The sequence below is a fragment of the Delphinapterus leucas genome, chromosome 13 (genome assembly GCF_059928025.1).
Source record: "Delphinapterus leucas isolate spDelLeu-1000000601 "Yukka" chromosome 13, BTC_Dleu_Yukka2, whole genome shotgun sequence".
Lineage (NCBI taxonomy): Eukaryota > Metazoa > Chordata > Mammalia > Artiodactyla > Monodontidae > Delphinapterus > Delphinapterus leucas.
In genome coordinates, this window is record NC_143141.1 from 6,917,745 (window position 1) to 6,944,980 (window position 27,236).

A 27,236-nucleotide genomic window follows, 5' to 3' on the forward strand; every position below is an offset into this window, starting at 1 on the left:
TGTGAGGCTTCTGCTCCCTGCTGGATGATGGCTAGTGGCCACACTCAGTCATTTGCCCCATGAGCATCTTCCCATGGAGGCTTCCTTCATCAAACCCAGCAAAGGAGATGGTCATTAGGGAGAGCTGGCCATCAAGATGGAAATCACAATTTTATGTAATGTAAACACAAGAGTGACACCCCATCACCTTTGCCATATTCTACTGGATGTAAGCAAGTCATAGGTCCCATCCACACTCAAAGGTAGGGGAGTACACAGGGGCTGAAACACCAGGAAGAGGGGGTCATTGGGTACCATCTTTAAGTCTGCCACACTCCACGTCCTTGCCAACACTTGGTATCATCAATCTTTTTTACTTTATTTATTTTAAAAATATTTATTTATTTGGTTGTACCAGGTCTTAATTGCGGCACGTGGGCTCCCTAGTTGTGGCATGTGAACTCTTAGTTGCAGCATGCAAGTGGGTCTAGTTCCCTGACTAGGGATTGAACCTGGGACCTCTGCATTGGGAGCATGGAGTCTTAACCACTGTGCCACCAGGGAAGCCCCTAAACGTCTCAATTTTTTATGTAACGTCTCAATTTTTCTTTTTATGGTTATTGCTTTCTGTGTCTTTTCTAAGAAACCATTCTCTGCTCCCAAGTCAGTAACATATTCCCCAATATTTTCTTCTGAAAGCCTTATGATTTTAGCTTTCACATTTAGGTCTGTGATCCATTTTGAGTTTTATTATGAGTTTATTTGTTTATGCTGGGAGGAAGTGGTTGAACTTCATTTTTTTCTCATTATGAATATCCAGTTGTTATAGACCATATGTTGAAAAGACTCTCTTTTTCCTATTAAATAACCTTGGCCCCTTAGTTAACAATTAATTGATATGTGGGTATATAATATTTAGACACTTTTCTGGCTCTATTGGTTAATGTATCTGTTCTTACACTGATACCACATTGTCTTGATAACTGTAAATTTTATAGTACTCTAACTTTCTTATTGTTTTTCAAAATTCTTGGGATAATCTAGGTTCTTTGCATTTCTATATAAATTTCAGAATTACCTAACTTTACAAAAGAAGTCTGTTGATAATTAGGATTGTATTAAGTCTATAGATCAGTTTGAGGAGAACTGTCATCTTAATAATAGAGTCTTTTTTCCCGTGAACGTGATATAACTATCCATTTATTTAGGTGTTCTTTCATTTCTGTGCAGTGCTTTATGGTATACATTGTATATTTCTTTGAAATATTTTGTGTAAATTTATCCCTAACTATGTCTGGGTCTTGGTGGTACTGTAAATAGCATTATTTTTAAATGTCAATTTCCAATTGTTGCTAGTATATGGAAGTACAATTAATTTTGTTTACTGATTTGTGAATTTTATCCTGTGACCTTGCTAAACTCATTCAGTTCTAATAGCTTTTTTGCAGATTCTAAAGATTTTCTTTGTATACAAATATACGGTCTCCAAATAACGACAGCTGAAGTTCTTCCTTTCCAATCTGTGTGCCTTTTATATTTTTTCTCTTTGCCTTATTACACCGGCTTTGATCTCCGGTGTGATGTTGAATAAAAGCCGTAAACATGGACACGCTGCCTTATTCCTAAACTTAGGGGGCAGCGTACTCTTTATTCATCACTACTCTTACTATGATGTTAGTTGTAGGTTTCTCATAGATGCCTTTTATTAGGTTGACATTCTCTTCTATCCCTAGTTTGATGAGAGTTTTTTTCACAAGTTGGTTTTAAATTTTGTCAAATGATTTTCCTAAACCTATTGGTTTTTCATTATTATTTAGTTTGCTAGTACGGTGAGTTACATTGATGAATTTTCCAATGTTAAGTGAAACTTGCATTCCTGGGATAAAACCCAGTTGGTCATGATGTGTTATTATTTTTACATATAGTTGGACTTGATTTCCTAAAATTCTTTAAGGATTTTTGAATTTATGTTCATGAGTGATGTTTGTAATTTCCTTTCCTTGTAATGTATTTGCCTATTGGTTTCAGTATGAGGATAATGCTGGCCCCGTGAAATAAGCTGGGAAGTGTTCCCTTCTCTAATTTCTGAAAGAATTTGAATAGGATTGGTGTATTCCTTCCTTAAATGTTTCAGAAAACTTGTCAGGGAAGTCATCAATGTCTATAATTTTCTTTGTGAGAATGTTATAATTATGAATTCAATTTCTTAAATACATATCCAATTCTTCAGTTGTTTATTTCTTTTTGAGACAGTTTTAGTACTTGATGTTTTTCAAGGAATTTGTTCATTTTATCCTTACTGTTGGATTTACTGGCATAAAGTCACTCATATATATCTTTTTTTTAAAGTGGCTTTTTGAGCTATAATTAACATGAAGTAAACTGTGCACATGTCAGTGTACAATCTGATCAGTTTTGACATATGTATAGCCCTGTGAAATCAATTTAGGGTTAGCTTTTGCACACTATGTAGGCAAGACCCTTTGAGTATTCTATCCAAAGCCCTCTCAACTATGAGGTTTTCCTGTCTGGTGAGCAGCCGCTATTCCTGGTTTTGTATCAGCCCCAGATAATGTTTCCCCTGATCTTTCTGGGTGGCTCTTTCCCCAGGCTTACACATGTTTGCTGATCAATGCACAGCTTACTAACTGTTGGGGAGTGCTGTCCATCTCCGGAGTCTCTCTCTTTCCTCTGGCATCTGCCCTGTAATCCACAGCCACTTTCATCTCCGTGGACCACTAGCTCTGTCTCCTCCACTCGGGGAGCCCACCAGGCTCCACCTGAGTTCCCCATCCCTGCAGCAGGGCCTGTAGATGAGGCAATTACAGGGCTCACCTCGTTCATTTCCTGTCCTTCAGGGCTCCCTATCCTCTGTTGTCTGATGTCCAATGCTTGAAAACCATTGTTTCACGTATTTTGTTCATACGATGTTTCATGCAGGAGGGTATGTCCAGTGCAGTGTTTCATGGGCTTTGAATCTCTGTTATGAGGTACAAACATCTTTAGTATGTTTAAGTCTTCTGTAATATCGTAGAGATTAAGTAAAATGATCCATTTATCATTTTGAAAGGGTCCTCTTTATCTCTGGTTATGTGCCTTGTTCACAAATCTGCTTTGTCTGACGTTAATAGAACCATTCCAGCTTTCTTACGGTTAGTATTTACATGGTAAATCTTCTTATATCTTTTAACTTTTGACCCTACCCCACCCTCATATATATGTGTTTGTGTGTGTATATTTTCTTCTGGAAGATGGCTTTTTAAAAAAAATTCAGTCTCGTAATCTTTGCTTTTAACTGGAGTATTTAGACCAGCCTTTTCCGATAGAGCCTTCTGTGATGATGGAAATGTTATAAATGATCTGCCCAATAGGCTAGCCACTAACTAGGTGGCTATTAAGTACTTGGAATATTGATAGTGTGACTGAAGAACTAAAGTGTTTATTTTATTAAAATTTTCATTAATTTAAAGAGTCCCATGTGGCTAGTGGCTAGTGTATTGACAGCATAGGTTTAGGTCCTTCACATTTAATGTAATTACTGATATGGTTGGGTTTAAGTTTATCATCTTATTTGTTTTCTATTTTTAAACAATATTTTCCACCTCTTCTTTGTTTCTTTTTTTCTCCTTTCCTCCTTATTTTGTATTGAATATATTTTCTTCTTTTTTTTAATCTCCACCATTGGCTTATTAGCGATCTCTTTTGTTTTAGGGTGTGTGTGTTTGTGTGTTTTAGAGTTTATCATATTCATCTTTAATAATAAAAGCCTACTTGGGACTTCCCTGGCAGTCCAGTGGTTAAGACTCCGTGCTTCCACTGCAGGGGGCATGGGTTCAATCCCTGGTTGGAATACTAAGATCTCACATGCCACATGGTGTGGCAAAAAAAAAATAATAATAATAAAAGCCTACATTTAATGATATTTCTCACATATAAGAACCTTACAAATATACTTCCATTCCCCCTCCCATCTTTTGTGCTACTGTCATGCATTTTATTTCTATACTATAAACCCCACAATATATTCTTATTATTTTTGCTTTAAACAGCCAGTTATCTTTTAAGGAGTATTTTTTAATTAAGAAAATTTTCATACTTACACACGTTTAAATTTTCTGTTGCTTTTTATTTCTTTGTATAAATACAAGTTTCCATAAGGTTTCATTTTCCTTCACCTTGAAGAACTGTATTTACCACTTTTCACGGTACAAGTCTGCTGCTAAAGAATATCTTAGCTTTTGTTTGTCTGAAAAGTCTCCGTTTTTCTTTATTTAAAAGACATTTACTGGGCACATAATTCTAGGTTGATCCTTTTCTTTGTTTTAGTATGTTAAATATTTTGTTCCACTCTCTTCTGTTTTCTCCGTTTCTTCCTAAAAATCTAGTCACTCTCATCTTTGTTCTTTTTGTATTTAAAATGTCTTTTTTTGTCCGGATTCTTTTAAGATGATCTCTTCACGATTGGGATTCAGGAATTTGATTGTGGTGTGATTTCGTATGGTTTTCTTTGTGTTCATCCTCCTTCAGTTTTGTAGCTATTCATGGATTTCTGGGTTTATAGTTCTTATAAAATTTGAAAATATTATTTCTTCATTTTTTTTTCTTTTTCCTCTTTCCCTCTTTTTGGGGATTCCAACTGCATGTACATTAGACTTCCTGATTTGTCCCAGAAGTTACTGATGGCTTTAAAAGTTAACTTCTAAAAGTTTTCTTTCCCTCTCTGATATACATTTTGGATAGTTTATTTTGCTATGCATTCATCTTCAGGTTCATATATTTTCTTCTTCGGTGTCTAGTCCACTGCTATTCCCATCTGGGGTAGGAGGAGATACTGTGCAAAAGTACAGAGGTGGAAAGCACCCGTGGGAACTCTGTTAACTACAGGGACCCAGCATGGTCTCGCCATGCTCGGCTTCAGCTCAACCATGGAGAGGGAAGGTCTACAGTCTAGTCTGCTGCATGGATCCCTTGTGGGAAACTTAATGGGAATGTAACTATTTCTCGACTGTGAACTTTCTCCCCAGAGGGTCAAATTCTCTTCCCTTTCACAGCACAAACGGAGTAGTCATCTCTCTCGGAGGCAGCCTCCTACTCTCGTCTAATTGGAAATATCTCCAGGTCCACACAATGCCACAGCTGGCAGCCCACCAGTTCCCTCCACATCCAACAGCGCTGCTTCACTTGACTGCTGTGAAAGATGAAGAAATCTGAGCTATGTGAGAGGACAATAGGAAATGCCCTTTGCCAAACCTTCTGTGCTGGTATCCTTGGGATTCAAATGAAATTAACAATTGCTTAAAGATTTGCAACCTGATCGTTTCTATCAATGCATGTTAAAGTGATGGGTCCTAAAAAAAATTCATCCTGAGGATGAGGCGAAGGTAATGTTTTTTACTCAATGTGCAAATCGTTTGAATGTCCCTTCCAGATGACTCTGTACCTTCAGTTAATCATTTGCAATTTTCCTGCAAGAAAATGTGAAAGCGATGAGGCCACCGACCTTCCAGAAGAAGTGACTTATTGCTATCTTGAGACCTTCTGGCACCTAGACTAAATGAATGCCCACATAGAAGCTGATGTGGGGGGAAATGTGACTGCATGAAGAGCCTTGTTAAAGATACAACAGCACGCAAACCCTCATTACCCTGAGCCTATGCTCACAGTAAACCAATCAGGAAGACCAGCTTAGCCTGGCCCATGTCTGTGTCAGTTCTCAAAATCTGGAACTTAGAACTAAAGCTAGAAAAGTGTGCCTTACTTTGTGTAGTCAATATTTCCAAGAAAATGAAAAATAATTTTTTTTGGTAAATATCATTTTCAATTAGGCACTAGGTGAACAATATATTTAATAAATAAATTTAATAAATGTATTCGGATTGGTACTATCATGAATAAACCATTCTATCACAATAGACAACACAGGAGGAAAACAAAATGCAAATTTTATAATCAAGTACTTGGGAAGGTTAAGCTAACAACCTTGACACCCACAGAAATTAAGAGGTCAAGTGGTAGGATGCTGCCTAAAGGAATCTGCCAGGTAGGGTAGAAATTAAGAGCACGTTGAAGGCAGAAGACCTGGGCTCCAGACCTGCCAGTTGCAGGTTAAGGGGTCTTTGCAACTCATTTAAAACCATCTAAATTTGTGCCTTCTCCCTCTGTAAAATGGTTGTAACATTTGTCTCATAGGGTGTTGAGAGTATTAAATAACGTAACATATGCAGTGATTCTTTACAAACTGTAAAACCCAGTTACTACTGAGAGGGACCAAAGAAAGCAGAGAGGCTCTTATGGGCTGCTGTTGCCAGAGAGGAGGTTTGGAAGGGGAGAGCCTGAAGTTTGGTTGGGCCTTGGAGAGGCCGTGGAGAAATGGAGGAGAGAACATTCCAGGCTATAGGGAGAGCATGACTGAAGGACTCCTCACCATGGGGAAGCAGCCTGCTTCTCCCTTGGGAATGTTCCTAGTTCCTTCTCTATCATGGTCACCTTTCTCTAAACTTCGGTGGGGAGGGTGACAGGACGGCCCTACAGAGTCACAGCATCTGGACCATTCTTGCCTGGGGGCAACAGGCGGTCTGTGATTGGTTTAGGGACGAAAATCGGATCTAGAGCAGGTGGCTCCCAACCTTGAGGGCACATCTAAGTCACTTCGGAACATTGCCAAGTGTGCCCAGTCTTCATCCCAGAGCTGCACCGAAGCACACTGTCTGGGAATGTGAGGGCTTGCGTGTTGCTGCTTTTTAAAGATCTAGACGTGATTCTGATGAACTACAGGGTTGAGAACTGCTGTTCAGTTCTTGATCCATCGATAGAGAAATTCATCTCAAAGAAAACAGCCTGCCATCCATTAGGTCGGAAAAGTTAACTTTGTTTGCTAGTGGTCCCTAAAGGGGATCGACCGGTGCTGCCGGTACCAGAGGCTTCTGTCGCCTGCCATTGTCCTTAGAATTCCAGGCTCATCCTCCACACTCAGTGAGGGCGCACACACCACCCAGAGCAGGGCGCCTGGCACAGGCCACGGGGTGGAGCTCTGCATGGGCTCTCCTGCACGAGTCCCTGAATGTCCTCACTGCCCACACCCACCTGCACAGCTTTCTGCATGACCTACAGGACCGAGGGAGGATACTGGATCCAAACATCCCCACGCAAGTCAGAGCTATTATTACAGCTAACAACGTCACTCTCCATCCATCTTAATTTCATCAGATCTATTGTTTTAAAATGTTGTTTAGCGTCTCTCGCCTCCACTGGAAGGTAAGCTCCAGGGGTGCAAGGATCTTTTTTGTGTCACTCTGCAGCCCAATGCATAGAAACGTGCCTTGCACACAGTAGGCACTTAGTTGACATGCAGCGTATGAAAAAATGATTCAATAGTTCCCACTTATTGAGAACTTACGATGTGCCAGGACCTTTCTGTCTATCATCACATTTAATTCTCATAACAACTCCACGAGGAAGGTGCTATTGTTTAGTCCCATTTTAGGGCAAAGGAAACTGAAATTCTGAGACATGAAGACACCTGCCCAAGGTCACAGAGGTAGTAAGAAGTGGAGCTAGGACTTGAACGCACTGCTTTCCAGCTCCGAACACCAAGCTCTTAACTATTCGATTGTACTAATTCCTTTCACTAGGGATGGTACAGGAACAGAGCCTGAACAGGACTTGGCTGCAAATCTGGTTTTACTCTGGTGCTAAATATTAGTGTGTTAGCAGTGGCATCTCCGGACAGTGGTGTTTCCTGCGCAGGTTGCTTCAATCGAAGGGCTGAAAAGGAAATCTATCCCCATATCCCGTCTCCCATGTCCAGGACTCTGGATGACTTTTATTTTACCCTTGAAAATTTTCAACAATGAATATGTATATTAATTATGGGAAGGATTAAGCAGCTCTAACAAAGAGACGGCAAGACGCATTAATCTATACAAGTTCAAAGTTTCTTTTTATCGCACGTTACCGGTCCAGCACAGGAGGTTGGGCTCCACTCTGTGAAGTCATCCGGTTTCCCAGCTAGCCCTGCACGGCTGCCTTCGTCAACAGATGGCTGTCCTTTGACCCAAGGCACCTGCTCCTCTTGGCCTCATCCTCTGGCTGCGAGTAGCTCACCAGCACCACCTCCAGGAGAAGACGGGGAAGGTTAAGGAGGGTGTACTTACCTTCTTTTTCAAGGAGGTACTCATATCTCACTAGCCAAAACCTAGTTAGTTACAGGGCTGCACGTAGCTGCACGGGAGGTGGGAACCAGGCTCTAGCTGGGCAGCTGTGTGCCCTTCCAGCACTCACACAGAGAGAACTCGTTATCACAAAGAAGACAGGGAGCATCGATATTAGGGTACAATAACCATGCCTACCACGGTGTGTATTTTTTTCTGATTAAGAAATCTATCCCCCCAAGAAACAGGACTTTAAGTGTGTTTAAAAATTAAGATAGCCCCGGCGCGCGGGCGTAAGGTGGACGCGGAAGTCAGGGCGCTTGTGATGCGCGTGGTGTGGTCGGCGCTGTGATTCGAGCTGGGCTGGCTGGGCGGCGGCAGCCGTCACAGGAAATAAGTGACCCTGGTGCTCAACAGTTTGGATAAGATGATTCAACTCCAGAAAAGCACGGCTGACATCAGGAATATCTGTGTTTTGGCTCATGTTGACCATGGAAAAGCTACTCTGGCTGACTGTCTTGTATCTACAATGGCATCACCTCCAGCCACCTGGCAGGCAAGTTAAGGTCCATGGACAGCAGAGAGGATGAACAGGTCCGAGGGATCATTGTGAAATCCAGTGCCATTTCACTACATTATGCAAAAGATTAATGCACTCACAGGAACTGTTTTTACTTCTAAAGTGCTAGAAGAAAGAGCAGAGAGAGAGACTGAATCCCAAGTGAATCCAGATTCTGAGCAAGGAGAGCAAGTGTATGACTGGAGCACTGGCTTGGAGGGCACGGATGATTCTCACCTTTACTTCTCTCCAGACTAGGGAAATGTGGTATTTACAAGTGCAATAGATGGCTGGGGCTTTGGGTAAGTGTTTCAATGTAATTAAATCTCTTTGTGGATTTTATATCCAATCGATTTTTTAATTAAACTTTTTATTTTGAAAAAATATATAAAAAATAAAAATTAAGATACATCAAAATTGACTTTTTCTGTATGTATAGTTCCATGAATTTAAACACACCTTTGATCTGCAAACCTCCACTACAATCAGGATGTAGAACAATCCCATCACCCCAAAGACTCTTGTTCTGTCTTGCCCAAGTCACACCCTCTTCCTGACTCAGCCCCTTTTATATAATCCTGAATTCAATTTGCTAATCTTGTGTTGAGTGGTCCTGCACCTAAATTCATGACAGATATTAGTCTACAGTTTTAATTTTTTGTATTGTCTTTGTCTGGTTTTGATAAAACCGGCCTCATAAAATTAGTTGGGACAGTTCCTTCCTCTTCTATGCCCTGGAATAGATTGTGTATGTTGAACATTATTTCTTATATGTTTGGTAGAATTTGCCAGTGAAACTATCTTGGCCTGGAGATTTCTTTTGTGGGAGGTTTTTAGCTATACATTTAATTGATTTTATAGTTATAGAACCATTCAGGTTGTCTATTTCATCTTGGTTGAGTTTGGATAATTTGTGGTTTTCAGGGAAGTGGTCCGTTTCATCCAAGTTGTTGAACTTATGCATGTGGACTTGTTCATAGTATTTCTTATCCTTTCAATGGCTATGGGGTCTGTGGTTGATTCTCTTTTAAACACACTCCACAAAGAGGCACATTAAGTTCCTTCTTATGACCTCTCAACTTGCTGGTGACATTCTCTTATGGTCTTTGGATTTTATACGTCTTTAGGGATTATAAATGGATTTGCAGCAGGAATGGCATCTTTAGTCTAGATACCAAACATAGGGTGATGGCTGATTTCTCTGGTATGTGGGCTTTTTGCTGCTGTCAGGCCCCCATTCCCCAGCCTGGGAGAGATCCCACCAGCTAGCTCCTAGGAAAAGACTGATACGAGTTTAACCACTTCTTTTCAGTTCTTCCACCCTTGTCTTGAACCTCCCCCTCCTACCAGAGGAAAGAGATGAAAGCACAGTACTTCTCTCTTAGAAACTCCTCCATCTTACCTTAATATTGTTTGCAAGTCCTTATTTAGCATTTTGGAGAGAAGCTTGGAAGCAAATAATAATTTTGTTATCTGTTGTTAATCCTTCTAGGGAGTTGATTATCAGAATAGTTAAGCCTGTTTCCTACAGGGAGGAAGGGGTGCAGGGATTGCCTTCCTGTTATAGGTCAAGAAGCTGTGTTCCTTTAAAGCAGGCATCATTAATAGAAAGCCTACAATATACCTGGCTGTTATAGATTTTACCTTTATAGCTAATAATATCAGGGTGGGGATTGTTATCTTCATTTCATGGACAAGAACAATGAGGCTAAGGGATGTTCACTTCAAGGCCTTTTCATGCTTCTGGCTGGCTGTCTGACCCTGAGAAAATGACTTAATTAGTAACTAAGTCTCAGTTTCCTCATTTGTAAAATGAGGATAATAGTATAACTTAACTTATAGGGTTGGTTGAGGATTAAATATGTCTAGCACATAGTAAGCATTCAATAAAATTTGCCATCATCCTTGTTGCTATAATTATACCATATATTATTTATTTGAAACTTTTCTATAAGGAAGCATGTTCTGGGCTTCCCTGGTGGCGCAGTAGTTGAGAGTCTGCCTGCCGACGCAGGGGACACGGGTTCGTGCCCCGGTCCGGGAAGATCCCACATGCCGCAGAGCAGCTGGGCCCGTGAGCCATGGCGACTGAGCCTGTGCATCCGGAGCCTGTGCTCTGCAATGGAAGAGGCCACAGCAGTGAGAGGTCCGCGTACCGCAAAAAAAAAAAAAACAAAAAAACAAGAAAGCATGTTCTGAACTTGTACTAAATTTTCCTTAAAATTCATGATTATTGAATATTAAAGAAAATAAAGCCATTTGCTTTCAATCAGGAAAATCTTGACTAACCAGAACTACACAAATTAATCCCAAAGTTGACTGTTTTTTGTTTTTTGCTACTTTCAAATCAGGTTAATAAGAAATGAGCAGGGCATATTTAAAATGACATCCTCAGCATCCTATGGAGAAAGCAGTCTTCTCTTCCGGCCCACATTCTTGGTCCTGGGTTGACCCTGGCTGCTCAGAGCCTTCAGCATTCCAGACAGCCTTGCTTGTGTGCATTAGGTTTACCAAGGCAGGAAATGGGCTAAGATATTGTGCAAGATGGGATTTCTGTTCCCATTTCTCTCCTGTCTTGCCATGCGGTTGCACTGCTTCTCAATAGACTGGGTGGAGCAGACTTTCTCACTTAACCTGGGCGTGGCCATGTGACTTGATTCAGCCAATGAAATGTGAACAAGTGTGATGCTAGCAGATGCATTATGGTTTTGCTTGGATGCCTGGTTTCTGCCATCTGCAATAAAAAGAACATGCCTTGGATGGCTGTGGCCATGTGGAGACACATGGAGTAGACCTGAACTCCACCTGTGGCTCGGGGTCAAGCCCAGCTGATCCCAGCAGAGCCAGGGAGCCTGAGGCCCCTGAGCAACAAAAGGAACATTTGTTTTAAGCCACGAAGATCTTGAGATTGTTATGCAGCAAAACTACTTACATGTATCTTGGTGAATTTTCAACAAAAAGAATGAAAACCTATTGAATGCGTTGATAGTCGGGAAGAGGTATTTCACACACACAACTCGTCAGGAAATCCATTTAACCACGTAAAGGCTTTAAATTGACTCCACAGCACCCAGGTGGATGGCACATCAGGTGTCTTTACATTGTGTAAATTCACTAAATCACCTTTAGGGTTGATGGGAAATTCCATCTCAGTCATGTCTTGGAGGACCCCTCCACTTTGGTGGTAAGGAGACACTAGTGCTTTCACAGCCCGGGAAACCGGAGGATGGCTTCTGACTGCTGCTCTAAGGTATCTTGTCCAAGGCCAGTGGGGAGCATTCTGATGATGCAGCCCCATTTTCTTCCTTTGCTCTGAGTTTGTCTTGGCATCACTGCCAAGGTCCCAAGCAGTGGAACCTACAGAAGTTCTCACCCTCTAATGTGTACATGAGACACATGGCCATCTAGTTAAATAAGATTTGATCCAATGGGTCTGGTCGGGGCCCCAGATTCTGCATTTCTGATAAGTAGTCCTCAGGTGATGGTCATTGCTGTTCATGGACCACACTTTGGTAAAAAGACCCTAGAGTCCAGGCTCCCTCGGCCCTCCAAGAAGCCATCCTTCCCTATGGGCGCTCTGAATATTTGGGGCTCAGGTCTCCAGCACATGCGGACCGCCCCCCTCACCAAACTGTTTATTAATCCCACCCCCCAAGATTGAGCCATACCTTCTGCCCTGTGTCACTCATTCATCAGAAACTTTCCCTTTTCAGATAAAGAGCCCCGTAAGACTTAGCAATCAAAGGCTGGATCCTGCTCTCCTTTGGCCAGGACATCACATTTCTCCAGGACTCAGAGGCCTGGCAAAGGAATAAAGAACTCTACGGGCACTGATAGTAAGAACAAGATTGAATTAATATCTCATAAACCATCCAGTTACCATGGGAGCAGCCCACTCCTTAGACTGCCGGGGAGAGGATATGGTCCCGGAGATGGGTGCTTGTCTACCCTGTAACCACACATGTCAGCTCAGAATTCTTGGTCATTTTACTTTCAGGAGTCCTGAAAATCCTGGTTTTGCCACTTTTAATCAACAGACCTGCAGAGGAAGGGAGAACCAGTGGTCAAGAAACTAGCATGTCAGGCACACCTCAGGGCCCTAAGCAGGGCTGATAGAAACCCAGCCTGCAGGGCTGCCTTCCCAGTCCCAAGAATTTATGGCCAGGAATCCATTCTGATTGGTTGGTTTATTTGTTAAATGTTTTGAGTTTAACAGGGTCCTAGGGAGATAGCTTTGCAAGCATGCATTTGGGGTGCCCATTCTTATATAGGTCTCACTTTTCCTGTGATCTTCCCAATAAATTATGCTATGAATTCAACAAGAGTACAAGGCCACTTTTCAAATATTGGTTTAAGAACCTCACTCCTGTGTCAGGTAAAGTATCCTTCTGTCAAACTGAGCCATGGCTGGTGTGCCTGGGGATTCCAAGAGGCCAGTTCTATTTTACCAAAACATTAGGGGGAATTCATCCTGGTGGCATGATAGTGGTGCTGGATTCCAGCCCTGGGGAGACCCAGTGACGATCTCTCGAAGAGGCGGGCAATGTGGGGAGACGTCAGGTACGGGATCAGGCAAGATCCCCAAATAGCTCAGGTGCCTTTGTCTCTTTTCTAGATCTATTTTATTTCTCCTCCTCCCCTTCCTCCAGGTCACACAGCTACTTAGGGGCATGGTTTACCCCAGTGGGGTTGGCTTCAGCCTCCGGACCCTCCCATTCGCTGCGCTACCACTTCTAAAGTGTATTTGTACCATCACTCTAAGAATAGTCTCTGTGTTTCCGCAGAGGAGGAAACCCAGCCCGGTGTTCCTGAACACTCACCGTGCATGTGGATCCCCCAGAAGCTTGTGAAAGGTAGATTCTGATTTGGTAGATCTGAAGCGAGGTCGAGATTCTGTATTGCTAACCAGCTCTGGGGTGATGCCATGGCTGCTGGTCCACCAGTCACAGTTTGATTACGATGCCTGAATCTACTGTCATTAACTGCTAGAGCTCTTGGGTGAAAGGGATTCAGAACCAGTCCCTTCTCAGCGGTGATGCGAGCCGGGGATCTGGGATTGATTGGTATGCCGTCCATGGGTCGGGTGCTATGTTTGTCATTCCACAATCGGACAGTCTCCGAGTTCCCTCCCATGTCAAAGCTTCTAAGAGTTTATCAGTCACTCCAGCCAGACCCTAAGGCAGTATGGTGGGTAAATTATTCTGCAGCTCCAGCCCACTAAGTAAGCATCAGAGCCGATGCCCATGTGTTACGATCCGAGGAGCCAAAATGTGTTTCCTCGGCCCCTAACTTTAACCTCCTTTAACCCAGCCTCTTAGGCCCTACTTGGCCAGTGTTTGACAGTTTCCTTTCTCAGTAAAAATGCAGAGAATGGGATTAAAATGCAGGGTGGCGGGATTAAGCTGTTCTCAGTCACGAACATCACTGAACATCACGGTGTGAATGAGTCTATCAGCTCTTCTCCACAAACGGGAATCTTGGCAACCCTAGGAGTCCGGTCGCCTGCGTTCTAGCCCTGACCATGCCGCCAACCAGCTGTGCAGCCTTACAGAGGTCCCTCAACTTCCCTGGGCCTCAGCTTCCTCTCGTGTACAATGAAGGGGGTCAACCAGGTGAGCACTGAGGTCTTCTGGGCTTTGACAGCTCAGTATTTTATCAGAAACAGCACGAGGGGAACTGCAGAGGGGCCCTGACATGGACTTCTGAGGTGGAGGGAGGTCTGAATCACTAGCATGTGTGTCACAGACCTGTAAAATGGGACTTTTAATTCCTCAATGAGATGCTATATGTTAGGAGCACAGTGATTGTTAGCATCATTATCACCTTGCAGGTGACCCTGGTGCAGGTCAAGTGGAGTCACAGGTGAGCGACCACGGCGCATGGAGGTCCTTGAGGAGTGGGGACGGGGCACAGAGTGGGAAGGTCACCTGCAGACAGGGGTCCAGGGAAAGACACAAAGGGCCAAGCTCCGATTTTACCTCAGGCCAGCCCTGCTTCCGGAATTCCCTCCCCAAGTCTTTACATTTCTCTACTTTTCCAATCAAATTTTACCTCCGGTTAGAGATATTCAAGTAAGTTATTCAGATAACTGAGGCTAAACATATCCGACTGTCACCAGGAATATCCGGGTAATGACATCCAGCGTGGCCCCAGTTAAGCCCTGCTCCCGCGGGGCTCCGGGTGACGGACATGTCTCCAGCTCACTCTGTCTTGTACAGAGACCAGAGCCGGAGCTCTCTGCTGCGGAGGGTCACCGCCCTCCCCCGCTTCTCCTCTCCAGCTCTTCCCCCCTCCCCCTGCCCCCTCTCTCCATCTCCCCTGAGTCGCTGGCAGCCCCGCCCAACCTCTATACCTCCCCCCACGGTGTCCCCACCCCCTCCCGTCTTTGAGGCAGAAGCTCATTAGAGAGAACAAAGAGGCGCTTTCCTACTGTGTCCGACGCTCTGACATTTCTCTGGGTTTCACGCTCCTTTGCACTTGCCCCAGCTCTTCTGTTGCACTCCTAGGACCGCGGCTCCAAGGGACCGGGTTGGCCGAATGCACAACCATCAAGGAGCCGCCACGCAGAGCAATCCAGGGCTCTTGTCACTCCGAGGCCCTCTGTGGGTCCCTCTGGGAGCTGGTTTGTGTATGTGCTCCCGCCTGTGTGCTGGGGGTACCTTTGGGAGGACGGGGTGTCCAGCACACACAAGGAGGCGGAGGGGTAAGGGAGCCAGGCCATCTCATCCCGGCAGCAAGAGTCCAGTTTGCTCAAAACACAGTCGGAAGGAATCAGCTCGCTGCGTGGGAGGCCACAGCAGCTCTTGACCCTGTCCGCCGAGGTGCAGGTGCAGGGGCTGCACCGCTGTGCTGTTTTCCTCCCATCGCATCCAGCTCAGCATTAAGCCTGTTTCTGAACACAGATCCCCACCCTCATCTCGATACTCCCCGTCCAGCTGTGAGCTAATTTCATGTGTCAACCTGGCTAGGCTATGGGACCCAGGTCTTGGACAAACACCAGTCTAGACGTGGCTGTGAAGGTATTTCTAGATGAGGTTCACATTCATATCAGGAGACTGTGAGTAAACCACATTACCCTCCATAATGGGCGTGGACCTCATCCGATCAGTTGAAGGTCTTAATAGAAAAAATATTGAGGTACCTGGGGGACAAGGAATTCTGCCAGCTGATGCTCTTCAGGCTTGAACTGCGACGTCAGCTCTTCCCTTGGTCTCCAGCCAGCCTGCCCTGCAGATTTTGGACTTGTCAGCCCCAAAGTGGCATGAGCCAATTTCTTAAGATAAATCTCTCTATATCTATCTATCTATCTATCTACCCATGTATCCATCTATCTACCTATGTATCCATCTATCTATCAAATATGTATCCATCTGTCTACCTATGTATCCGTCTATCTACCTATGTATCCACCTATCTGTCTATCTTCCTACCTATGTATCTATCTATCTATCTATTGAGAGGTAATAATGTAACATCCACAGATATCCTCTTTGAGAACCTGACTAATACACCGTCTGAAGTGGCCACAGAGCCCCAGGGGAACAACTCAGAGATGAGGCCAGTGCCAAATTGATGAAGACTGTTTTCCTTCAACAATCTGAGGAGTGATCAGACACTGTTGCTTACAATTCTGAGCAGACTGGGCGCAGGGCTGCATTTTTGTCTTCCTGACAACATTGCACTACGTCTAAGGGCAGTCGGGGTAGAACTGTATTATCACAAATTCCCAGCTGGGGGTATGTCCTGGGTGTCATTTTCCACATCAAGCTTGAAGACCTAGTTCATCTTAAAACTGAGCTCATTCCTCACTTTCCTTCCAGAGAAACCCATCAATACCTCTTCCAGGGTCCTGAGGAACACCACCAAATTGAAGCCTTTTGGGGATTTCTATTTGTCAAATCGTCATTTTCCAGGAGGAGGGCAGGAGAGGCAGGGTCCAGTCTCTATCTGGAAGTATGGGTAGGCTTCTGTGCATCCTTGTTTCTCCATCTGTAAAATGGGCACAGCGCTGGCCCCGTCATCATGGGAGTACAAGGATCACTTGTGTAGAGAGAGGACCAATCAGAGAAATGTCCTCCTTCCTCCTCCTTTCTCCCTCCTGCTCTCTTTTCACTGCTTGCTTTCAAGGGATGAAAAAGGCTCCCCCAGGACTAAGCTGGTAGCTAGCAACTAATACAAGACATCAGTTTAAGCTAAGGTGTGAGATTTTTAGGGCAGCAGGTTTTAACATGTCTGCCTTCCCTGTTACCCCACCTTCCCAGTGCCCGAGTCATTCTAGACCCCCTGCAAGGGCTGGAAATGGGTGGGAATAACCCTGCTCACACTGAAAAGGAGCCCAGGGATAGCTGATGGGAGACCCTCAGGCACTGTGGCGAGACCTAAGAGGAAATGTTTTTAAGGGGGAATGGGGGCTCTCTGCACCCTTCAAACCACACATCCTAGGTCAAGGGCCAAGAGACTTGGGTACTAATCCCAGCTCTGCAGTTAATCTTCTAAGTGAACCTGGACAGGTCACTAAATAGGTCTAGGCCTTAGAGCCTTTAGTCTCCTTTTTGTAAAATGGAGATATTATCACACACACACACACACACACACACACACAGTTTTTGGCACCAGCATTTTTCAGATGTATTTAGGATCACCTGCCTTGAGTTCCCTGAAGTGTGTGTTAGCATACAGACTCCTCGACCTCATCCTGAGTTTTACTGAATTAGATGTTTTGAGGCCAGGAACCTGCATTTTTAACAAGTGTTCCAAGTGATTCCCACAATTTGTCCCAATCATTCATGTTTATGTGATTCCACCCACTGAGACGATTTCTAGTTCTAATGGAACAGTGAAGAACTGTTCACACACAGGCCGCCTCCTCCTTTTTTCTTTTTTAATTTAAAATGTCAATAGCTTTATTTGAGTCCACAAGGGAAAATTGTATTTAGAGATTTTGTTCTTTTGAGCAGAGGAACGTGGTGGTGGAGTGATTGGCAAATGTCTCCACCGTGTCCAGGCCATTTTCAATGTGACACTGCTGCCCCTTCATCAAACGGTAGAGTCTATTTCTTTCCCCCTGGAATCTAGGCTGCTCTGTGATTGCTTTGGCCAACAGGACGCAGGGAAAGTGCTGTGTGCCCATTCCAAGCTGAGGCTGGAAGAGGTCCTGCCTGGTCTACTCCCTTGACTCCCTGCCACTGCCCCGTGACCAGGCCCAGGCTGGCCTGCTGGAGGGAGAGAGACCTTAGGAGGGAGAGCCCAGCTGGCCCAGCCATGGACATTCTAGAAGTTTACAGCCAGAAAGCAGCTAATCCCCAAACAAACATGGCAGTGCAGTCAAGACCGGCAGAGCTGTCTGCTGGACCCATGGCTGACTGCAGGTGCTCTAGTGAGTCCAGAAGGGCTGCCTCACTGACTTGTAAACTGTAGATTTATAAAATACAGGTTGTACTATGGTTCAGGTACGGTGAGGCAAACAGAGCGGGAGATGACTGCCATTGAAAAGAAAGTTTGTTATACTTACAGATCCCAAGAGAAGGGGGCCCACCACACTATGGTGGGGTCACATGGGAAAGCACCAGGGTCAGTCAGGAGTTGGGGGGACGTGAGCAAGAGGCTGTACTGTGGTTTCCATGGAAGGAATGATTGAGGCGGGGTAATCCAGCTTAGGATTTGCTAGTTCCAATCATTTCAGCGGGCTCTGGGGCATTAGGGCTGTCCCTAGTTGTCTGGTACCTGGCCCCGTGGTGGTTAGGACAGAGGACAGTGGCCCAGAGTGTGGGAGCCCCATAAAGGTGGTGGTTAGGATGCGGGCTCTGGATTGGTTGGTTTGCATGTGAAAGGTACACATGCAGGTGAGTCACCTACTGTCTCTAGGAATTAGCCAACCTGGGAGGGGCGGTCCCTGCAGGGTCAGCGAGGAGGCCCCAGACATCAAAGCATCAGTAAATAAAAGGTACGGACTGCTCAGCCGTGAGTAACAGTAAATCAGTATTTCTTTAAGCCATTGAGTGTTGAGGTAGTTGGTGATGCGGTAACTGATCCCTGCAAATATGGACGAGAACATTGACAGTGAAAAGGTTGCTGAGGACACAGTATCTGAGCATGTTTCTAGCCTTTCATTCTGAAACTAAAACCCAGGCGGCAGGGAGGAGTGGGGCGGGCTGGAGTGGTCCAGCGGCCCTGGGTAACTCGCCCCCATTCTAACGTATCTAATTTGCTGATGGTTTTCCCAAGTCAACTGTTCCAGGAAATTCGATGGTGTCGTCAACGGCTACTTCCCCACGTCAAGCCCCCATGTTCCCTTACCCTCCTGCGTCCCTGCAGAAAGCGGTGGTGGTCCAGGCTTAAACATCTGTGAAACCAACACGAAGAGCCCTAACTCGCTGCTCTCAGGAAGTTGTTTCTTAGAGCAGAGATTGTCTAGGAGGAGGGTGTCTACCCGCAGATTTCATCCCAGTCAGGGACATGGAAGGAGCCATGTATGCTGGTGCGAAAAAAGCCTAGTCGACATTACAGAAACATATAGTATTACAAAGTAGGTTTTAAAAGCTATTAGTCCTTGCAGTGTAAACAACCCAAAGTAAAGCTCAAGAGAAGTTTTTTTGGGTGAAGGAAGTAGCAAGTGTATAGTGATTTTCAGCTGGGGACCTTTCAGGATTTGAGGGTGGGGTGGGAACAGGGTGAGATTTGTACATTCACAAGAAGGGGCCTGCGTTATAAAAGTTTAGAAGCTCTGTCTTGGAGGACTGTGTGGTACCCTGTGTCCCCTTCACAGCAAGGTTTGAACGGTCTCCCTATGACGGCAATGAGGGGGGTTTTAACAATGGAAATAATAACTGCGTCACAAAGAGCCCACAGCTGCTGTCATTCAGAGCTCTTGCCTTATTAACATCCTGGAAATGCACTAAAACCCATTAAAAAAACCCTTTTGCAGATTCCTAATTAAGAAAATTATACCTCGAGGTGGTAGATTTAATGGAACTTAAAGTAAATACCAAACTTGGTCAAAATTAATCAAGTCCCCTGAACATTCCTGGCAGATCTCTCTGAAATGGACACATCACACAAATCACAAATGCATCTAGAAAGGAAAAAGTCTCCTCTGTAGTGCATATCCCAGTTTTCCACGTCCTTCTGTGTTTCTCTTTCTGTGAGTCTCCTTTACTGCTCACACAGGACACTCACGACACTTCTGAGAGCAGCGGGTTGCGGGGTTTCCCCACATTGAACAATCCTCTGTGACAGCAGCTGGGTGTCCTACAATTTAACTTAGTTCTGACACAATACCTGGAGAGAGTGTCGGATCCCATAAGTATGGGCTCAGCGCCCCCGAGACTGTTCCCACCCACTTCAGATGCCAGTTGCAAGTCACAGGCCTCCAGGTTCCTCACAGTTTCTGTCCAATTTGGCTACAAATCAGAGAGTCCCATGACCTCCTCCTCAGGTTCAATTAATTTGCTAGAGTGGCTCACAGAACTCAGGGAAACGCCTACTTATGTTTACCAGTGTATTAAAGGATATGATGAAGGATACAGGTGACCAGCCAGATGAAGAGATACGCAGGGCGAGGTCTGGGGGAAAATGGGGGTGTATCACCCTCCCAGTGTGGATGTATTTGCCAACCTGGAAGCTCTCTGAACCCCCTACTATTGGGATTGTATGGAGGCTTCCTCACGCGGACATGATCCATCATTAACTCCATTTCCACCCCCTCTCTGGTGGATGGGGTGGGGCTGAAAACTCCAAGCTTCTAATCATGCCTTGGTCTTTCCAGGACCAGCCCCCTTCTAGGAGCCCACTCAGAGTTGCCTCATTAGAACAAAAGATGCTAGTGTTTTTATCACTTAGGAAATTACAAGAGTTTTAGGAGCTCTGTGCCAGGAACCGGGGGCAGAGACAAATATATATTTTCTATCATCTCCCAGCATCCCACCCAGCTCCCACGCGGTACTCCAGGAACAAGAGTTAATGTTGCTTCCCAGGGAGCTGCACCGATGTTTGGAGAGGCTTGGGCAGTTGAAAAAGGGCCTCTGGCTTTCCCACAGCTAGTCGGGAAGCACCTCCCTGTGCTTGAAGACTTTCACACTGTTGACCAAAGGTTTTAGTTGAGATCCATCCCATGGGCCACTCCTGCACGAGTAGCAAGGAAGGGATGAGAATGGTGTCAGGGGAGGGCGGAGTCATCACCAGGCACAAAGAGGAAAAGTATAAATGAGCCAAACTGTGCTTCTGAGAAGGGGGACCAGTAGGAGAAGATAGCCAGTGCCTGTGACACCTGGTGGGCGTTTCTACTGGCAAAAATGCCAGATGCGGGCTTCCCTGGTGGCGCAGTGGTTAAGAATCCGCCTGCCGATGCAGGGGACACGGGTTCGTGCCCCGGTCCGGGAAGATCCCACATGCCGCGTAGCGCCTGGGCCCGTGAGCCATGGCCGCTGAGCCTGCGTGTCCGGAGCCTGTGCTCTGCAACGGGAGAGGCCACAACAGTGAGAGGCCCGCGTACCGCAAAAAAAAAAACAAAACCCAGATGCTAAAGGGCGAAGCTGCCAGGCGGAGGGAGGGGGTTGGGGACAGGGTGGGGCCCCTGAAGGGCAGAAGGCACACAATATGGAACTGGGGGTCCATGTGTCAAGCAGATGGTCTTATCTTTGGGGCCTGACTGCATTGCGGTTTCGGGGGGAAAATCCAATTCCATGGCACTGCTCAGGGACAAAGAAGTTGTGCTCTGCACCAGTGGCCCTGGGGCGCTTGGTTTCTTCCTCACCTCCGTGTGTGTGATGCTACAGGACACCTCCCTTCCCTGGGCCCAGTCAGTCCAGACCCTACAGTGAGGTTCAAGTGGTCTGTCTACTTAGACAAGCAATGAATAAGAATGTGGGGGTCATGACACAGGCAAGTGTGTGAAAGAAAAACGCACGCTCCCTGTGACTCATCCAGGGGTCAGGGGCGGACAACCTCCTGCCACCGTACTTCTAGACAGCTTGCCCTCAGTGAGGGGTTCACTGCAAAAGTGATTTATCTTCCTGAGTCTGCATTGCTCAGACTGTTTCTAGTATCTGCCAGTATCCCTTGAGTCAACCTGACAGGGCCCTTCCTTCTACAGAGTGAAGGGCTGGGGTGTCACCCAAGCGCCCCAAGAGCCCTCCCTAAGGTTGTTGATGGCCTTCTGCTGGGCAATACCTGTGGCCATGTTGAGAAAGCTGATCTCCCTGAGATCAGGTTTTCAGAGTCAACTACGGTTGGAAAGAGGAAAGGAAAGGAAGTTAGAAGACAGGACGCAACAGCAAGGCATGAGTTTCATTCTTTTTTTTTTTTTTTTTTTTTTTTTTTTTTTGCGGTACGTGGGCCTCTCACTGTTGTGGCCTCTCCGGTTGCGGAGCACAGGCTCCGGATGCACAGACTCAGCGGCCATGGCTCACGGGCCCAGCTGCTCCGCGGCGTGTGGGATCTTCCCGGACCGGGGCACCAAGCTGTGTCCCCTGCATCGGCAGGAGGACTCTCAACCACTGCGCCACCAGGGAAGCCCTCTTTTTTGTTTTTGATAAATGTAAAACAATGCCACTTTTCCCACTATTTTTGGTTTTATTTCTCCTAAGGAAAAATGTTCTGTTAATATGCAAAGAGTTTATCACTATCGTTTTTAAATAAATTAAGAATAGTTTAGAATCTTCTTAGTTTTATTTTCTGTATTAGCAATATATGTAACCCTTATAAGCGAAAGCTCTTTGGAGTCCTCAATAAACTTTTTTTTTTTTTTAACATCTTTACTGGAGTATAATTGCTTTACAATGGTGTGTTAGTTTCTGCTAATAACTTTTAGCGGTATCAACGAATCCTAAGACCAAAAAGCAATGAGAACTACTGGCCTAAATGATGGTTCGTTGTCTTTATTTTACCCATCTCCCACAGCCAAGCAATGTGTGTTAGAAACGCTTTCAAAGTTTCCATAGTTCTCCTAAATCTACTACGTGAAGTTATAACAACATCCTCTATCATCTCCAGATGTACGCTGAGCGTGAACCATGAGCCTGGCACCATTCTATGTCTTGAGAACACAGGATCTAAATTGGAATTTGAAACTGGATTCAAATTTACATTAAAATGGGCCAACACAGGCAATTGGTATAAGGACCGGAGACGTTTCTGCAGACTTTGAAGACACCACCAGGGATGGGGGTGGACCTGGGGTAGGCACAGCAGTCCTAGATACTTGACTTTGTCTTGGATGTTGGCTTTGTCTCTAGGAGCCGCCTAAGTGGCTTTGTCTGGAAGTGCCCAGGGAAAGGCCTGGGCCATCTGTTCTAAGATCAGGAGGACATTTGGTGGGCACTCTGAGAAACTTCCTCTGCTGTGGATGGAGAGGGCTGTTTATGGATTTCTGGAGGAGGGACTGTTGTCTGAGTCTCTGTGCTTGCCCTACTCAGAAAAATGTTCAGATTTCTTTTTAAGGCGCCACATGCAGGATCATTCTATTGCAAGTAATGCATATGTATCTGTTTAATTTTAACTCAAGCTCTTTATCAAAAGGCAAGTTCATTTACTCGGAGCCTAGACAGAAGGTTTTCCCAGTCCTGACACCTTGCTTATTTGCTACTTAAAGACTTTTGGAAGAAAAGAACAGATTTTTGCATTTTGTTCCCTTTCTTACTTCAGGAAAAAAAAATTTTTTTAAACCCACACAACTGTCCTAATTGGAAAGCATTCTTGATCTATTTCATGGCAGTCTGTTTATTGCTGGTAAGTGTCCAAGAACACTTGGCCCCTAGTCCTGACAAGGCTGTTCTCCAACAACATTCCAACTTTGTTCCAGAGCTGTTGGAGCTTCACAGCAGCCTGGAAATCCCCGTGCAGGGCCCCAGATGACATGCAGGGGCACCGGCCTCCTCTCCTGGGCCTGTCCTCAGCTCTCCTTTGGGCCCACCCAGGCCGCTCTGTCATGTTAGCATCCCTGTCCCCTTCTGGAAGCTCACCCAGCCTTCTCTCTCTGCACAGGGCTGGCCCACGCCAATGTCTCCTCACTCCACATGTGGGCCTGGGCACTGGAAGGTCGGGGTGGCCACAGTCTAACTCTGGAATCAACCAGAGCCCCTGGGGTGGTGCGTGCACCCAGGACAACTCCAGCCTGCACAGAGCTGCTTGGGTTAAGGCCTTGCGTGATAGGAAGGTACCTGTTAAAGGGAACGAGATGGGACTGGAGCAGGGCAAAATGTGGGGTGGTAGGGTAGGTGGAAAAAACAAGGTGTCTTCACAAACTCACTGTGACCAGAGAAAGTAAGCATGAAGGATGGCCTTGGGGTTGGTGCGGGGCAGGGAAGCCACCAAGACAGTATGTCATGGTGAGGATTCTTAATGCAGGAGAGCAGAGCAGGACCCTAGAGACAGTCCAGACCAGGTGGCACACCAGGGGCCTGCCGATGTGCTCTGTGTGTTCTGTGTGTGTGTGTGTGTGTGTGTGTGTGCATGTTTCCCCTTAGTTGATATGGATGGCTTTTGGATGACACGTGTGTTCTCCACTTCGCTAAAGCTCCCACCACTTCTGGTTGTCCCCACTGACCGTCCTTCTCACTAATGTACATTACCACATTACCTGCTGGAACAGGGCTACCAGAGTCAGAGATGGGGAAGGAGAGTGATGGAGGAAGACTGGACCCCCATCATGCCTCAAGCAGCACCTGGCTAAATGCCTCGAGAAGGAGAGCGTGGAAGCTTAGCGTTGACTCCCCCAAATTATCAGATTTGGAAATGAGCACGGTGGTGGTGCTTATTTCTCCTCGTGGAAATCATACACAGCTTCAAGGAGTTTAATTTGCACTGAAATTTAGAGATGGATACAATCTGTAGCCTCTAAAACATGTGTAAGGGTTGCCAAGAGCAGAAACCTCACAGGAAGAGGTACAGGAGTGTCTAGGGGCTCATGGCAGTGGGGCTTAGAAAGTGCAAGCACAACTACACTTCCTGAAGGTGGGGTGCTCATCTTCCCTTGTTTGCGCTGGCTGGTGAAGGACCTGGAAGTCCTAAGACGGGCAGCAGGAGCCCTTGTGGACCAGGTTTGATTTAGAGAAGCTGAAGAGGCAGAACCCTATAGAGAGTCACACAATATTTTCAGAAAGCAGTCCATCTCTGTGGAAACAGAGAAAGAGAGATCCTTTGGGTTTAAGAATTCTAGAAAGCTTGCCCCGCCTCTGGTTAGAACTTCTTGCAAAACAAGCTGTATTTAGGAAAGTTCAACCCATATGCTCTATATGTAATGAAAAAGGAAACAGAATACTTTTGATAAAACATAAGACACAAAGAGCAGCAAATCATGTCAACAGAAGAACACGCACCTGAAAAATACAGCCCGGAAGACAGAAAATTACGATCAAACATTTCACCATGAATTAGAAGCAAAACAGAACAAAAAAAAAAACCTTAACAAAACAATTTTCTCTCTGAAGGAAAACCACAAAGCACAAAAGCAGGAACTCAAAAGATGACAAGGCAATGCGAGGTGATAAAGTAGGACTAGAAGACTCAGAAAAGAAGTAGAAAAAAATAAAGCCGTCACACAAATGAAGACAAAACTGGAAGGAGAAAAAGGGAGCAGAGTCACTGCAAAAAACACTGTAAGGGACGCAAAGGACAGAAATGTGAAATGCAAACTAAATGAAATAGAGTTAAGGAGTTTAAAAGGATTAGAGAGAAAATGACAATGACGGCAGGAAGTCTAAGGAAAACCAACATACGCAAAACTGGAGTCCCTGAAGAGATCAAAGCAATGCAATGCAACAAATATTTTTAAATATAACTCAAAACATTTCCTAAAATAAAACAAGACTTGAATCTACTTATTGAACGTTCACAACACTTACTAGGGAAACCTGATTCAGGACAGTTACCCTATAAGACATGCCTACTCAAGTTACTGGACTTAAAGAAGGTATCCTTTGGGCAGTAAAGCATAAAAAATCAAGTCACTTACAAGGAGTGAAAAAATCAGGTGGAACTCAGACCTCACAAAAACAGCATTTCACATTAGAAGGGAATAGAGCAACATTTAGAAGATATTTAAGGAAAGTGTAAACCAAAAAGTTTATATCATCCAAGCTGTTAGACAATTCTAAAGGCTAGAGCAAACCACTTGAACATTCAAGAACTCAGAAAACATGGTTCCCATGAGCGCTTCTTGAGGAAAAGACCAGAAAATGAACTTCGGCCCACTGAGAGTCAACTACGGAAACTTTAGCCTGAAGTCTCACCGTAAGCATTGATTATATTGAGTTTAGATCCAAGAGCAAATGTAATGTGACGATTAGAGTAACAACACAGAATGTAAGGGTTATGTGCTCTGACAATGCAGAAATAGTACAAATCATAAAAACTGGGGTGGGAAACGAGTAAAGATGACAGGAAGTTGATAACTGCCATACCTACAAAACCAGGGAGACAAAGGAAAGAATTTAAAACTAAAGAATCAAATAGTAGACATATAAATTTTTTAACATCTTTATTGGAGTATAATTGCTTTACAATGTTGTGTTAGTTTCTGCTGTATAACAGAGTCAGCTATACATATACATACATCCCCATATCTCCTCCCTCTTGCGTCTCCCTCCCACCCTCCCTATCCCACAGAGTCCAAAGTAAAAACTGATAGATAATGTTATTGAGTAAAGTCAGGAAGTGGAGGAATGGCAGGAGAAAGGGAAGAAAGTACATACTAATTTTATCAGTGCTCAATACTGTTTAAAAAGCAGATGTCTGAGGGGGTTATATGATGATGTGATTATAAAGATAATCAATAGAACGACATTACAAATCTTTCTAAATACCAGAACTTCTCTTCTTTTGAGGACTTTTCTCCTCCACCCCCTTCTCCTCTTTTTTACCTCACCCTGACCCCCTACCCCTCAGGAAACAAATAGACCTTATATGGAAATATTTTAAAACAATATATTCAGGGAACAAAATAATATAACAGATATATGATAAAACTCATCTATCACAGGACTTCCCTGGTGGCGCAGTGGTTAAGAATCCGCCTGCCAATGCAGGGGACACGGGTTCGAGCCCTGGTCCAGGAAGATCCCACATGCTGCAGAGCAACTAAGCCTGTGCGCCACAACTACTGATCCTGTGCTCTAGAGCCTGCGAGCCATAACTACTGAGCCTGCGTGCTCCGCAGCTAGAGAAGGCACCGCAATGAGAAGCCTGCGCACCACAACAAAGAGTAGCCCCAGCTCGCCGCGACTGAAGAAAGTCTGCGCACAGCAACGAAGACCCAACGCAGCCAAAAAAATAACCAAACTCATCTATCACATCAACAGACATAAATGAGATTAACTCATATAAATGGGCTTACATCATAAAGCACAATCCAATTCTATGCTGTTTAAACACAACATATCTAAAACAGTGAACATAACATTTCAAAATGAAGAGGATGGACATGGTGTACTGGGCAAGCACAAACCAAAAGAAAGCACGTGTTGTCAGACTGCCTTCAAAGAAAGGGAAACTCATGATAAAAATCATTATCTGGGGCGGAGGACACTAAGGGGTACGTCACACAATGGAGACAG